Source organism: Pungitius pungitius, unplaced genomic scaffold (assembly GCF_949316345.1).
Source record: "Pungitius pungitius unplaced genomic scaffold, fPunPun2.1 scaffold_36, whole genome shotgun sequence".
Classification (NCBI taxonomy): domain Eukaryota; kingdom Metazoa; phylum Chordata; class Actinopteri; order Perciformes; family Gasterosteidae; genus Pungitius; species Pungitius pungitius.
In genome coordinates, this window is record NW_026909856.1 from 257,981 (window position 1) to 270,747 (window position 12,767).

Below are 12,767 nucleotides of genomic sequence, written 5' to 3' on the forward strand. Positions count from 1 at the left end.
CTTCTTTGCATACCCTTATTTAACCCACACAAAGATGCCAACGGCTGGCGTGTCATAATTCATTGACGCATTATAAAGGATTAGGAAAAAGATAAAAAGCAGCTTACGGCCATACCTCTCTGGTTCCGCCCGATCTCGTCTGATCTCGGAAGCTAAGCAGAGCAGGGCCTGGTTAGTACCTGGATGGAAGACCGCCTGGGAATCCCAGGTGCCGTAAGCTTTTTCACTTCTCTCTCCGAAAGCCGCCGAGCGCCGCAGATTGTACACCTGTTTTAACGTTGGATATGAAAGGAAATTAGACAATATTATCCAAAATGATTCCGTTTCATGATTGCTAAATTAGTGTTGGTCAACATTTACGATTGGCATACTGTTGTTTGTAATTTAGCCGTTGAAATACAGGTGCTAACCCAACATGTTAGAATTGCCAGTGAAGAAAAGTAAAGTTACCTTCAGGCTTTAGGAACCTCTCTTGCCAATGCTAACAACTGCTTCAATTTTAGAAAAAGAAACTTCTGATTATCTTTGACACGTTTTAAAGGATTAGGAAAAAGATGAAAAGCAGCTTACGTCCATACCTCTCTGGTTCCGCCCGATCTCGTCTGATCTCGGAAGCTAAGCAGAGCAGGGCCTGGTTAGTACCTGGATGGAAGACCGCCTGGGAATCCCAGGTGCCGTAAGCTTTTTCACTTCTCTCTCCGAAAGCCGCCCAGCGCCGTAAATTGTACACCTACACAATTGTAAAAAAAATTTCACATGGTAGAAGAGATGCAATAGGAAGAAGATGAAAGGTGGCTTACGTCCGTACCATCGTCAGGCCATTTGAGGTGGCGGGGACTGCAATGGCCATTCACCGATTGGCTGGGACCCCTGGGCGGGTCTTCTCTAGTCCATCCAATTTTCGGCATGGGATGTCACAGCCTTCTTTGCATACCCTTATTTAACCCACACAAAGATGCCAACGGCAGGCGTGTCATAATTCATTGACGCATTATAAAGGATTAGGAAAAAGATAAAAAGCATCTTACGGCCATACCTCTCTGGTTCCGCCTGATCTCGTCTGATCTCGAAAGCTAAGCAGAGCAGGGCCTGGTTAGTACCTGGATGGAAGACCGCCTGGGAATCCCAGGTGCCGTAAGCTTTTTCACTTCTCTCTCCGAAAGCCGCCGAGCGCCGCAGATTGTACACCTGTTTTAACGTTGGATATGAAAGGAAATTAGACAATATTATCCAAAATGATTCCGTTTCATGATTGCTAAATTAGTGTTGGTCAACATTTACGATTGGCATACTGTTGTTTGTAATTTAGCCGTTGAAATACAGGTGCTAACCCAACATGTTAGAATTGCCAGTGAAGAAAAGTAAAGTTACCTTCAGGCTTTAGGAACCTCTCTTGCCAATGCTAACAACTGCTTCAATTTTAGAAAAAGAAACTTCTGATTATCTTTGACACGTTTTAAAGGATTAGGAAAAAGATGAAAAGCAGCTTACGTCCATACCTCTCTGGTTCCGCCCGATCTCGTCTGATCTCGGAAGCTAAGCAGAGCAGGGCCTGGTTAGTACCTGGATGGAAGACCGCCTGGGAATCCCAGGTGCCGTAAGCTTTTTCACTTCTCTCTCCGAAAGCCGCCGAGCGCCGCAGATTGTACACCTGTTTTAACGTTGGATATGAAAGGAAATTAGACAATATTATCCAAAATGATTCCGTTTCATGATTGCTAAATTAGTGTTGGTCAACATTTACGATTGGCATACTGTTGTTTGTAATTTAGCCGTTGAAATACAGGTGCTAACCCAACATGTTAGAATTGCCAGTGAAGAAAAGTAAAGTTACCTTCAGGCTTTAGGAACCTCTCTTGCCAATGCTAACAACTGCTTCAATTTTAGAAAAAGAAACTTCTGATTATCTTTGACACGTTTTAAAGGATTAGGAAAAAGATGAAAAGCAGCTTACGTCCATACCTCTCTGGTTCCGCCCGATCTCGTCTGATCTCGGAAGCTAAGCAGAGCAGGGCCTGGTTAGTACCTGGATGGAAGACCGCCTGGGAATCCCAGGTGCCGTAAGCTTTTTCACTTCTCTCTCCGAAAGCCGCCCAGCGCCGTAAATTGTACACCTACACAATTGTAAAAAAAATTTCACATGGTAGAAGAGATGCAATAGGAAGAAGATGAAAGGTGGCTTACGTCCGTACCATCGTCAGGCCATTTGAGGTGGCGGGGACTGCAATGGCCATTCACCGATTGGCTGGGACCCCTGGGCGGGTCTTCTCTAGTCCATCCAATTTTCGGCATGGGATGTCACAGCCTTCTTTGCATACCCTTATTTAACCCACACAAAGATGCCAACGGCAGGCGTGTCATAATTCATTGACGCATTATAAAGGATTAGGAAAAAGATAAAAAGCATCTTACGGCCATACCTCTCTGGTTCCGCCTGATCTCGTCTGATCTCGGAAGCTAAGCAGAGCAGGGCCTGGTTAGTACCTGGATGGAAGACCGCCTGGGAATCCCAGGTGCCGTAAGCTTTTTCACTTCTCTCTCCGAAAGCCGCCGAGCGCCGCAGATTGTACACCTGTTTTAACGTTGGATATGAAAGGAAATTAGACAATATTATCCAAAATGATTCCGTTTCATGATTGCTAAATTAGTGTTGGTCAACATTTACGATTGGCATACTGTTGTTTGTAATTTAGCCGTTGAAATACAGGTGCTAACCCAACATGTTAGAATTGCCAGTGAAGAAAAGTAAAGTTACCTTCAGGCTTTAGGAACCTCTCTTGCCAATGCTAAGAACTGCTTCAATTTTAGAAAAAGAAACTTCTGATTATCTTTGACACGTTTTAAAGGATTAGGAAAAAGATGAAAAGCAGCTTACGTCCATACCTCTCTGGTTCCGCCCGATCTCGTCTGATCTCGGAAGCTAAGCAGAGCAGGGCCTGGTTAGTACCTGGATGGAAGACCGCCTGGGAATCCCAGGTGCCGTAAGCTTTTTCACTTCTCTCTCCGAAAGCCGCCCAGCGCCGTAAATTGTACACCTACACAATTGTAAAAAAAATTTCACATGGTAGAAGAGATGCAATAGGAAGAAGATGAAAGGTGGCTTACGTCCATACCATCGTCAGGCCATTTGAGGTGGCGGGGACTGCAATGGCCATTCACCGATTGGCTGGGACTCCTGGGCGGGTCTTCTCTAGTCCATCCAATTTTCGGCATGGGATGTCACAGCCTTCTTTGCATACCCTTATTTAACCCACACAAAGATGCCAACGGCTGGCGTGTCATAATTCATTGACGCATTATAAAGGATTAGGAAAAAGATAAAAAGCAGCTTACGGCCATACCTCTCTGGTTCCGCCCGATCTCGTCTGATCTCGGAAGCTAAGCAGAGCAGGGCCTGGTTAGTACCTGGATGGAAGACCGCCTGGGAATCCCAGGTGCCGTAAGCTTTTTCACTTCTCTCTCCGAAAGCCGCCCAGCGCCGTAAATTGTACACCTACACAATTGTAAAAAAAAATTCACATTGTAGAAGAGATGCAATAGGAAGAAGATGAAAGGTGGCTTACGTCCGTACCATCGTCAGGCCATTTGAGGTGGCGGGGACTGCAATGGCCATTCACCGATTGGCTGGGACTCCTGGGCGGGTCTTCTCTAGTCCATCCAATTTTCGGCATGGGATGTCACAGCCTTCTTTGCATACCCTTATTTAACCCACACAAAGATGCCAACGGCTGGCGTGTCATAATTCATTGACGCATTATAAAGGATTAGGAAAAAGATAAAAAGCAGCTTACGGCCATACCTCTCTGGTTCCGCCCGATCTCGTCTGATCTCGGAAGCTAAGCAGAGCAGGGCCTGGTTAGTACCTGGATGGAAGACCGCCTGGGAATCCCAGGTGCCGTAAGCTTTTTCACTTCTCTCTCCGAAAGCCGCCGAGCGCCGCAGATTGTACACCTGTTTTAACGTTGGATATGAAAGGAAATTAGACAATATTATCCAAAATGATTCCGTTTCATGATTGCTAAATTAGTGTTGGTCAACATTTACGATTGGCATACTGTTGTTTGTAATTTAGCCGTTGAAATACAGGTGCTAACCCAACATGTTAGAATTGCCAGTGAAGAAAAGTAAAGTTACCTTCAGGCTTTAGGAACCTCTCTTGCCAATGCTAACAACTGCTTCAATTTTAGAAAAAGAAACTTCTGATTATCTTTGACACGTTTTAAAGGATTAGGAAAAAGATGAAAAGCAGCTTACGTCCATACCTCTCTGGTTCCGCCCGATCTCGTCTGTTCTCGGAAGCTAAGCAGAGCAGGGCCTGGTTAGTACCTGGATGGAAGACCGCCTGGGAATCCCAGGTGCCGTAAGCTTTTTCACTTCTCTCTCTGAAAGCCGCCCAGCGCCGTAGATTGTACACCTACACAATTGTAAAAAAAAATTCACATTGTAGAAGAGATGCAATAGGAAGAAGATGAAAGGTGGCTTACGTCCGTACCATCGTCAGGCCATTTGAGGTGGCGGGGACTGCAATGGCCATTCACCGATTGGCTGGGACTCCTGGGCGGGTCTTCTCTAGTCCATCCAATTTTCGGCATGGGATGTCACAGCCTTCTTTGCATACCCTTATTTAACCCACACAAAGATGCCAACGGCTGGCGTGTCATAATTCATTGACGCATTATAAAGGATTAGGAAAAAGATAAAAAGCAGCTTACGGCCATACCTCTCTGGTTCCGCCCGATCTCGTCTGATCTCGGAAGCTAAGCAGAGCAGGGCCTGGTTAGTACCTGGATGGAAGACCGCCTGGGAATCCCAGGTGCCGTAAGCTTTTTCACTTCTCTCTCCGAAAGCCGCCGAGCGCCGCAGATTGTACACCTGTTTTAACGTTGGATATGAAAGGAAATTAGACAATATTATCCAAAATGATTCCGTTTCATGATTGCTAAATTAGTGTTGGTCAACATTTACGATTGGCATACTGTTGTTTGTAATTTAGCCGTTGAAATACAGGTGCTAACCCAACATGTTAGAATTGCCAGTGAAGAAAAGTAAAGTTACCTTCAGGCTTTAGGAACCTCTCTTGCCAATGCTAACAACTGCTTCAATTTTAGAAAAAGAAACTTCTGATTATCTTTGACACGTTTTAAAGGATTAGGAAAAAGATGAAAAGCAGCTTACGTCCATACCTCTCTGGTTCCGCCCGATCTCGTCTGATCTCGGAAGCTAAGCAGAGCAGGGCCTGGTTAGTACCTGGATGGAAGACCGCCTGGGAATCCCAGGTGCCGTAAGCTTTTTCACTTCTCTCTCCGAAAGCCGCCCAGCGCCGTAAATTGTACACCTACACAATTGTAAAAAAAATTTCACATGGTAGAAGAGATGCAATAGGAAGAAGATGAAAGGTGGCTTACGTCCGTACCATCGTCAGGCCATTTGAGGTGGCGGGGACTGCAATGGCCATTCACCGATTGGCTGGGACCCCTGGGCGGGTCTTCTCTAGTCCATCCAATTTTCGGCATGGGATGTCACAGCCTTCTTTGCATACCCTTATTTAACCCACACAAAGATGCCAACGGCAGGCGTGTCATAATTCATTGACGCATTATAAAGGATTAGGAAAAAGATAAAAAGCATCTTACGGCCATACCTCTCTGGTTCCGCCTGATCTCGTCTGATCTCGGAAGCTAAGCAGAGCAGGGCCTGGTTAGTACCTGGATGGAAGACCGCCTGGGAATCCCAGGTGCCGTAAGCTTTTTCACTTCTCTCTCCGAAAGCCGCCGAGCGCCGCAGATTGTACACCTGTTTTAACGTTGGATATGAAAGGAAATTAGACAATATTATCCAAAATGATTCCGTTTCATGATTGCTAAATTAGTGTTGGTCAACATTTACGATTGGCATACTGTTGTTTGTAATTTAGCCGTTGAAATACAGGTGCTAACCCAACATGTTAGAATTGCCAGTGAAGAAAAGTAAAGTTACCTTCAGGCTTTAGGAACCTCTCTTGCCAATGCTAACAACTGCTTCAATTTTAGAAAAAGAAACTTCTGATTATCTTTGACACGTTTTAAAGGATTAGGAAAAAGATGAAAAGCAGCTTACGTCCATACCTCTCTGGTTCCGCCCGATCTCGTCTGATCTCGGAAGCTAAGCAGAGCAGGGCCTGGTTAGTACCTGGATGGAAGACCGCCTGGGAATCCCAGGTGCCGTAAGCTTTTTCACTTCTCTCTCCGAAAGCCGCCGAGCGCCGCAGATTGTACACCTGTTTTAACGTTGGATATGAAAGGAAATTAGACAATATTATCCAAAATGATTCCGTTTCATGATTGCTAAATTAGTGTTGGTCAACATTTACGATTGGCATACTGTTGTTTGTAATTTAGCCGTTGAAATACAGGTGCTAACCCAACATGTTAGAATTGCCAGTGAAGAAAAGTAAAGTTACCTTCAGGCTTTAGGAACCTCTCTTGCCAATGCTAACAACTGCTTCAATTTTAGAAAAAGAAACTTCTGATTATCTTTGACACGTTTTAAAGGATTAGGAAAAAGATGAAAAGCAGCTTACGTCCATACCTCTCTGGTTCCGCCCGATCTCGTCTGATCTCGGAAGCTAAGCAGAGCAGGGCCTGGTTAGTACCTGGATGGAAGACCGCCTGGGAATCCCAGGTGCCGTAAGCTTTTTCACTTCTCTCTCCGAAAGCCGCCCAGCGCCGTAAATTGTACACCTACACAATTGTAAAAAAAATTTCACATGGTAGAAGAGATGCAATAGGAAGAAGATGAAAGGTGGCTTACGTCCGTACCATCGTCAGGCCATTTGAGGTGGCGGGGACTGCAATGGCCATTCACCGATTGGCTGGGACCCCTGGGCGGGTCTTCTCTAGTCCATCCAATTTTCGGCATGGGATGTCACAGCCTTCTTTGCATACCCTTATTTAACCCACACAAAGATGCCAACGGCAGGCGTGTCATAATTCATTGACGCATTATAAAGGATTAGGAAAAAGATAAAAAGCATCTTACGGCCATACCTCTCTGGTTCCGCCTGATCTCGTCTGATCTCGGAAGCTAAGCAGAGCAGGGCCTGGTTAGTACCTGGATGGAAGACCGCCTGGGAATCCCAGGTGCCGTAAGCTTTTTCACTTCTCTCTCCGAAAGCCGCCCAGCGCCGTAAATTGTACACCTACACAATTGTAAAAAAAAATTCACATTGTAGAAGAGATGCAATAGGAAGAAGATGAAAGGTGGCTTACGTCCGTACCATCGTCAGGCCATTTGAGGTGGCGGGGACTGCAATGGCCATTCACCGATTGGCTGGGACTCCTGGGCGGGTCTTCTCTAGTCCATCCAATTTTCGGCATGGGATGTCACAGCCTTCTTTGCATACCCTTATTTAACCCACACAAAGATGCCAACGGCTGGCGTGTCATAATTCATTGACGCATTATAAAGGATTAGGAAAAAGATAAAAAGCAGCTTACGGCCATACCTCTCTGGTTCCGCCCGATCTCGTCTGATCTCGGAAGCTAAGCAGAGCAGGGCCTGGTTAGTACCTGGATGGAAGACCGCCTGGGAATCCCAGGTGCCGTAAGCTTTTTCACTTCTCTCTCCGAAAGCCGCCGAGCGCCGCAGATTGTACACCTGTTTTAACGTTGGATATGAAAGGAAATTAGACAATATTATCCAAAATGATTCCGTTTCATGATTGCTAAATTAGTGTTGGTCAACATTTACGATTGGCATACTGTTGTTTGTAATTTAGCCGTTGAAATACAGGTGCTAACCCAACATGTTAGAATTGCCAGTGAAGAAAAGTAAAGTTACCTTCAGGCTTTAGGAACCTCTCTTGCCAATGCTAACAACTGCTTCAATTTTAGAAAAAGAAACTTCTGATTATCTTTGACACGTTTTAAAGGATTAGGAAAAAGATGAAAAGCAGCTTACGTCCATACCTCTCTGGTTCCGCCCGATCTCGTCTGATCTCGGAAGCTAAGCAGAGCAGGGCCTGGTTAGTACCTGGATGGAAGACCGCCTGGGAATCCCAGGTGCCGTAAGCTTTTTCACTTCTCTCTCCGAAAGCCGCCCAGCGCCGTAAATTGTACACCTACACAATTGTAAAAAAAATTTCACATGGTAGAAGAGATGCAATAGGAAGAAGATGAAAGGTGGCTTACGTCCGTACCATCGTCAGGCCATTTGAGGTGGCGGGGACTGCAATGGCCATTCACCGATTGGCTGGGACCCCTGGGCGGGTCTTCTCTAGTCCATCCAATTTTCGGCATGGGATGTCACAGCCTTCTTTGCATACCCTTATTTAACCCACACAAAGATGCCAACGGCAGGCGTGTCATAATTCATTGACGCATTATAAAGGATTAGGAAAAAGATAAAAAGCATCTTACGGCCATACCTCTCTGGTTCCGCCTGATCTCGTCTGATCTCGAAAGCTAAGCAGAGCAGGGCCTGGTTAGTACCTGGATGGAAGACCGCCTGGGAATCCCAGGTGCCGTAAGCTTTTTCACTTCTCTCTCCGAAAGCCGCCGAGCGCCGCAGATTGTACACCTGTTTTAACGTTGGATATGAAAGGAAATTAGACAATATTATCCAAAATGATTCCGTTTCATGATTGCTAAATTAGTGTTGGTCAACATTTACGATTGGCATACTGTTGTTTGTAATTTAGCCGTTGAAATACAGGTGCTAACCCAACATGTTAGAATTGCCAGTGAAGAAAAGTAAAGTTACCTTCAGGCTTTAGGAACCTCTCTTGCCAATGCTAACAACTGCTTCAATTTTAGAAAAAGAAACTTCTGATTATCTTTGACACGTTTTAAAGGATTAGGAAAAAGATGAAAAGCAGCTTACGTCCATACCTCTCTGGTTCCGCCCGATCTCGTCTGATCTCGGAAGCTAAGCAGAGCAGGGCCTGGTTAGTACCTGGATGGAAGACCGCCTGGGAATCCCAGGTGCCGTAAGCTTTTTCACTTCTCTCTCCGAAAGCCGCCGAGCGCCGCAGATTGTACACCTGTTTTAACGTTGGATATGAAAGGAAATTAGACAATATTATCCAAAATGATTCCGTTTCATGATTGCTAAATTAGTGTTGGTCAACATTTACGATTGGCATACTGTTGTTTGTAATTTAGCCGTTGAAATACAGGTGCTAACCCAACATGTTAGAATTGCCAGTGAAGAAAAGTAAAGTTACCTTCAGGCTTTAGGAACCTCTCTTGCCAATGCTAACAACTGCTTCAATTTTAGAAAAAGAAACTTCTGATTATCTTTGACACGTTTTAAAGGATTAGGAAAAAGATGAAAAGCAGCTTACGTCCATACCTCTCTGGTTCCGCCCGATCTCGTCTGATCTCGGAAGCTAAGCAGAGCAGGGCCTGGTTAGTACCTGGATGGAAGACCGCCTGGGAATCCCAGGTGCCGTAAGCTTTTTCACTTCTCTCTCCGAAAGCCGCCCAGCGCCGTAAATTGTACACCTACACAATTGTAAAAAAAATTTCACATGGTAGAAGAGATGCAATAGGAAGAAGATGAAAGGTGGCTTACGTCCGTACCATCGTCAGGCCATTTGAGGTGGCGGGGACTGCAATGGCCATTCACCGATTGGCTGGGACCCCTGGGCGGGTCTTCTCTAGTCCATCCAATTTTCGGCATGGGATGTCACAGCCTTCTTTGCATACCCTTATTTAACCCACACAAAGATGCCAACGGCAGGCGTGTCATAATTCATTGACGCATTATAAAGGATTAGGAAAAAGATAAAAAGCATCTTACGGCCATACCTCTCTGGTTCCGCCTGATCTCGTCTGATCTCGGAAGCTAAGCAGAGCAGGGCCTGGTTAGTACCTGGATGGAAGACCGCCTGGGAATCCCAGGTGCCGTAAGCTTTTTCACTTCTCTCTCCGAAAGCCGCCGAGCGCCGCAGATTGTACACCTGTTTTAACGTTGGATATGAAAGGAAATTAGACAATATTATCCAAAATGATTCCGTTTCATGATTGCTAAATTAGTGTTGGTCAACATTTACGATTGGCATACTGTTGTTTGTAATTTAGCCGTTGAAATACAGGTGCTAACCCAACATGTTAGAATTGCCAGTGAAGAAAAGTAAAGTTACCTTCAGGCTTTAGGAACCTCTCTTGCCAATGCTAAGAACTGCTTCAATTTTAGAAAAAGAAACTTCTGATTATCTTTGACACGTTTTAAAGGATTAGGAAAAAGATGAAAAGCAGCTTACGTCCATACCTCTCTGGTTCCGCCCGATCTCGTCTGATCTCGGAAGCTAAGCAGAGCAGGGCCTGGTTAGTACCTGGATGGAAGACCGCCTGGGAATCCCAGGTGCCGTAAGCTTTTTCACTTCTCTCTCCGAAAGCCGCCCAGCGCCGTAAATTGTACACCTACACAATTGTAAAAAAAATTTCACATGGTAGAAGAGATGCAATAGGAAGAAGATGAAAGGTGGCTTACGTCCATACCATCGTCAGGCCATTTGAGGTGGCGGGGACTGCAATGGCCATTCACCGATTGGCTGGGACTCCTGGGCGGGTCTTCTCTAGTCCATCCAATTTTCGGCATGGGATGTCACAGCCTTCTTTGCATACCCTTATTTAACCCACACAAAGATGCCAACGGCTGGCGTGTCATAATTCATTGACGCATTATAAAGGATTAGGAAAAAGATAAAAAGCAGCTTACGGCCATACCTCTCTGGTTCCGCCCGATCTCGTCTGATCTCGGAAGCTAAGCAGAGCAGGGCCTGGTTAGTACCTGGATGGAAGACCGCCTGGGAATCCCAGGTGCCGTAAGCTTTTTCACTTCTCTCTCCGAAAGCCGCCCAGCGCCGTAAATTGTACACCTACACAATTGTAAAAAAAATTTCACATGGTAGAAGAGATGCAATAGGAAGAAGATGAAAGGTGGCTTACGTCCGTACCATCGTCAGGCCATTTGAGGTGGCGGGGACTGCAATGGCCATTCACCGATTGGCTGGGACTCCTGGGCGGGTCTTCTCTAGTCCATCCAATTTTCGGCATGGGATGTCACAGCCTTCTTTGCATACCCTTATTTAACCCACACAAAGATGCCAACGGCTGGCGTGTCATAATTCATTGACGCATTATAAAGGATTAGGAAAAAGATAAAAAGCAGCTTACGGCCATACCTCTCTGGTTCCGCCCGATCTCGTCTGATCTCGGAAGCTAAGCAGAGCAGGGCCTGGTTAGTACCTGGATGGAAGACCGCCTGGGAATCCCAGGTGCCGTAAGCTTTTTCACTTCTCTCTCCGAAAGCCGCCGAGCGCCGCAGATTGTACACCTGTTTTAACGTTGGATATGAAAGGAAATTAGACAATATTATCCAAAATGATTCCGTTTCATGATTGCTAAATTAGTGTTGGTCAACATTTACGATTGGCATACTGTTGTTTGTAATTTAGCCGTTGAAATACAGGTGCTAACCCAACATGTTAGAATTGCCAGTGAAGAAAAGTAAAGTTACCTTCAGGCTTTAGGAACCTCTCTTGCCAATGCTAACAACTGCTTCAATTTTAGAAAAAGAAACTTCTGATTATCTTTGACACGTTTTAAAGGATTAGGAAAAAGATGAAAAGCAGCTTACGTCCATACCTCTCTGGTTCCGCCCGATCTCGTCTGATCTCGGAAGCTAAGCAGAGCAGGGCCTGGTTAGTACCTGGATGGAAGACCGCCTGGGAATCCCAGGTGCCGTAAGCTTTTTCACTTCTCTCTCTGAAAGCCGCCCAGCGCCGTAGATTGTACACCTACACAATTGTAAAAAAAATTTCACATTGTAGAAGAGATGCAATAGGAAGAAGATGAAAGGTGGCTTACGTCCGTACCATCGTCAGGCCATTTGAGGTGGCGGGGACTGCAATGGCCATTCACCGATTGGCTGGGACTCCTGGGCGGGTCTTCTCTAGTCCATCCAATTTTCGGCATGGGATGTCACAGCCTTCTTTGCATACCCTTATTTAACCCACACAAAGATGCCAACGGCTGGCGTGTCATAATTCATTGACGCATTATAAAGGATTAGGAAAAAGATAAAAAGCAGCTTACGGCCATACCTCTCTGGTTCCGCCCGATCTCGTCTGATCTCGGAAGCTAAGCAGAGCAGGGCCTGGTTAGTACCTGGATGGAAGACCGCCTGGGAATCCCAGGTGCCGTAAGCTTTTTCACTTCTCTCTCCGAAAGCCGCCGAGCGCCGCAGATTGTACACCTGTTTTAACGTTGGATATGAAAGGAAATTAGACAATATTATCCAAAATGATTCCGTTTCATGATTGCTAAATTAGTGTTGGTCAACATTTACGATTGGCATACTGTTGTTTGTAATTTAGCCGTTGAAATACAGGTGCTAACCCAACATGTTAGAATTGCCAGTGAAGAAAAGTAAAGTTACCTTCAGGCTTTAGGAACCTCTCTTGCCAATGCTAACAACTGCTTCAATTTTAGAAAAAGAAACTTCTGATTATCTTTGACACGTTTTAAAGGATTAGGAAAAAGATGAAAAGCAGCTTACGTCCATACCTCTCTGGTTCCGCCCGATCTCGTCTGATCTCGGAAGCTAAGCAGAGCAGGGCCTGGTTAGTACCTGGATGGAAGACCGCCTGGGAATCCCAGGTGCCGTAAGCTTTTTCACTTCTCTCTCCGAAAGCCGCCCAGCGCCGTAAATTGTACACCTACACAACTGTAAAAAAAATTTCACATGGTAGAAGAGATGCAATACGAAGACGATGAAAGGTG

General features: G+C 45.5%; 28 non-coding genes across 28 annotated transcripts; all 28 read left to right on the forward strand.

Moving 5' to 3' along the window:
* The first annotated feature begins 101 nt into the window (after positions 1–101).
* On the forward strand, positions 102–220 carry LOC134115883 (5S ribosomal RNA). Its single transcript, XR_009948234.1, has one exon. It is a non-coding gene; the product is annotated as a 5S ribosomal RNA (ribosomal RNA).
* A 344-nt stretch (positions 221–564) lies between these two features.
* Positions 565–683, forward strand: LOC134115353 (5S ribosomal RNA). The gene has a single exon (XR_009947715.1). It is a non-coding gene; the product is annotated as a 5S ribosomal RNA (ribosomal RNA).
* A 339-nt stretch (positions 684–1,022) lies between these two features.
* On the forward strand, positions 1,023–1,141 carry LOC134115708 (5S ribosomal RNA). Its single transcript, XR_009948071.1, has one exon. It is a non-coding gene; the product is annotated as a 5S ribosomal RNA (ribosomal RNA).
* A 344-nt stretch (positions 1,142–1,485) lies between these two features.
* On the forward strand, positions 1,486–1,604 carry LOC134115354 (5S ribosomal RNA). Its single transcript, XR_009947716.1, has one exon. It is a non-coding gene; the product is annotated as a 5S ribosomal RNA (ribosomal RNA).
* A 344-nt stretch (positions 1,605–1,948) lies between these two features.
* Positions 1,949–2,067, forward strand: LOC134115355 (5S ribosomal RNA). The gene has a single exon (XR_009947717.1). It is a non-coding gene; the product is annotated as a 5S ribosomal RNA (ribosomal RNA).
* Positions 2,068–2,406: 339 nt separating this feature from the next.
* LOC134115535 (5S ribosomal RNA) lies at positions 2,407–2,525 on the forward strand. The gene has a single exon (XR_009947898.1). It is a non-coding gene; the product is annotated as a 5S ribosomal RNA (ribosomal RNA).
* Positions 2,526–2,869: 344 nt separating this feature from the next.
* On the forward strand, positions 2,870–2,988 carry LOC134115356 (5S ribosomal RNA). Its single transcript, XR_009947718.1, has one exon. It is a non-coding gene; the product is annotated as a 5S ribosomal RNA (ribosomal RNA).
* A 339-nt stretch (positions 2,989–3,327) lies between these two features.
* Positions 3,328–3,446, forward strand: LOC134115884 (5S ribosomal RNA). The gene has a single exon (XR_009948235.1). It is a non-coding gene; the product is annotated as a 5S ribosomal RNA (ribosomal RNA).
* Positions 3,447–3,785: 339 nt separating this feature from the next.
* On the forward strand, positions 3,786–3,904 carry LOC134115885 (5S ribosomal RNA). The gene has a single exon (XR_009948236.1). It is a non-coding gene; the product is annotated as a 5S ribosomal RNA (ribosomal RNA).
* Positions 3,905–4,248: 344 nt separating this feature from the next.
* LOC134115651 (5S ribosomal RNA) lies at positions 4,249–4,367 on the forward strand. The gene has a single exon (XR_009948013.1). It is a non-coding gene; the product is annotated as a 5S ribosomal RNA (ribosomal RNA).
* A 339-nt stretch (positions 4,368–4,706) lies between these two features.
* Positions 4,707–4,825, forward strand: LOC134115886 (5S ribosomal RNA). The gene has a single exon (XR_009948237.1). It is a non-coding gene; the product is annotated as a 5S ribosomal RNA (ribosomal RNA).
* A 344-nt stretch (positions 4,826–5,169) lies between these two features.
* Positions 5,170–5,288, forward strand: LOC134115357 (5S ribosomal RNA). Its single transcript, XR_009947719.1, has one exon. It is a non-coding gene; the product is annotated as a 5S ribosomal RNA (ribosomal RNA).
* A 339-nt stretch (positions 5,289–5,627) lies between these two features.
* Positions 5,628–5,746, forward strand: LOC134115536 (5S ribosomal RNA). The gene has a single exon (XR_009947899.1). It is a non-coding gene; the product is annotated as a 5S ribosomal RNA (ribosomal RNA).
* A 344-nt stretch (positions 5,747–6,090) lies between these two features.
* Positions 6,091–6,209, forward strand: LOC134115358 (5S ribosomal RNA). Its single transcript, XR_009947720.1, has one exon. It is a non-coding gene; the product is annotated as a 5S ribosomal RNA (ribosomal RNA).
* Positions 6,210–6,553: 344 nt separating this feature from the next.
* Positions 6,554–6,672, forward strand: LOC134115359 (5S ribosomal RNA). Its single transcript, XR_009947721.1, has one exon. It is a non-coding gene; the product is annotated as a 5S ribosomal RNA (ribosomal RNA).
* A 339-nt stretch (positions 6,673–7,011) lies between these two features.
* On the forward strand, positions 7,012–7,130 carry LOC134115537 (5S ribosomal RNA). Its single transcript, XR_009947900.1, has one exon. It is a non-coding gene; the product is annotated as a 5S ribosomal RNA (ribosomal RNA).
* Positions 7,131–7,469: 339 nt separating this feature from the next.
* LOC134115887 (5S ribosomal RNA) lies at positions 7,470–7,588 on the forward strand. The gene has a single exon (XR_009948238.1). It is a non-coding gene; the product is annotated as a 5S ribosomal RNA (ribosomal RNA).
* Positions 7,589–7,932: 344 nt separating this feature from the next.
* On the forward strand, positions 7,933–8,051 carry LOC134115360 (5S ribosomal RNA). The gene has a single exon (XR_009947722.1). It is a non-coding gene; the product is annotated as a 5S ribosomal RNA (ribosomal RNA).
* Positions 8,052–8,390: 339 nt separating this feature from the next.
* LOC134115710 (5S ribosomal RNA) lies at positions 8,391–8,509 on the forward strand. The gene has a single exon (XR_009948073.1). It is a non-coding gene; the product is annotated as a 5S ribosomal RNA (ribosomal RNA).
* A 344-nt stretch (positions 8,510–8,853) lies between these two features.
* Positions 8,854–8,972, forward strand: LOC134115361 (5S ribosomal RNA). The gene has a single exon (XR_009947723.1). It is a non-coding gene; the product is annotated as a 5S ribosomal RNA (ribosomal RNA).
* Positions 8,973–9,316: 344 nt separating this feature from the next.
* Positions 9,317–9,435, forward strand: LOC134115362 (5S ribosomal RNA). The gene has a single exon (XR_009947724.1). It is a non-coding gene; the product is annotated as a 5S ribosomal RNA (ribosomal RNA).
* Positions 9,436–9,774: 339 nt separating this feature from the next.
* Positions 9,775–9,893, forward strand: LOC134115538 (5S ribosomal RNA). The gene has a single exon (XR_009947901.1). It is a non-coding gene; the product is annotated as a 5S ribosomal RNA (ribosomal RNA).
* Positions 9,894–10,237: 344 nt separating this feature from the next.
* LOC134115364 (5S ribosomal RNA) lies at positions 10,238–10,356 on the forward strand. The gene has a single exon (XR_009947726.1). It is a non-coding gene; the product is annotated as a 5S ribosomal RNA (ribosomal RNA).
* Positions 10,357–10,695: 339 nt separating this feature from the next.
* Positions 10,696–10,814, forward strand: LOC134115888 (5S ribosomal RNA). The gene has a single exon (XR_009948239.1). It is a non-coding gene; the product is annotated as a 5S ribosomal RNA (ribosomal RNA).
* Positions 10,815–11,153: 339 nt separating this feature from the next.
* Positions 11,154–11,272, forward strand: LOC134115889 (5S ribosomal RNA). The gene has a single exon (XR_009948240.1). It is a non-coding gene; the product is annotated as a 5S ribosomal RNA (ribosomal RNA).
* A 344-nt stretch (positions 11,273–11,616) lies between these two features.
* On the forward strand, positions 11,617–11,735 carry LOC134115365 (5S ribosomal RNA). The gene has a single exon (XR_009947727.1). It is a non-coding gene; the product is annotated as a 5S ribosomal RNA (ribosomal RNA).
* A 339-nt stretch (positions 11,736–12,074) lies between these two features.
* LOC134115890 (5S ribosomal RNA) lies at positions 12,075–12,193 on the forward strand. The gene has a single exon (XR_009948241.1). It is a non-coding gene; the product is annotated as a 5S ribosomal RNA (ribosomal RNA).
* Positions 12,194–12,537: 344 nt separating this feature from the next.
* On the forward strand, positions 12,538–12,656 carry LOC134115366 (5S ribosomal RNA). The gene has a single exon (XR_009947728.1). It is a non-coding gene; the product is annotated as a 5S ribosomal RNA (ribosomal RNA).
* The last annotated feature ends 111 nt before the right edge of the window (positions 12,657–12,767 follow it).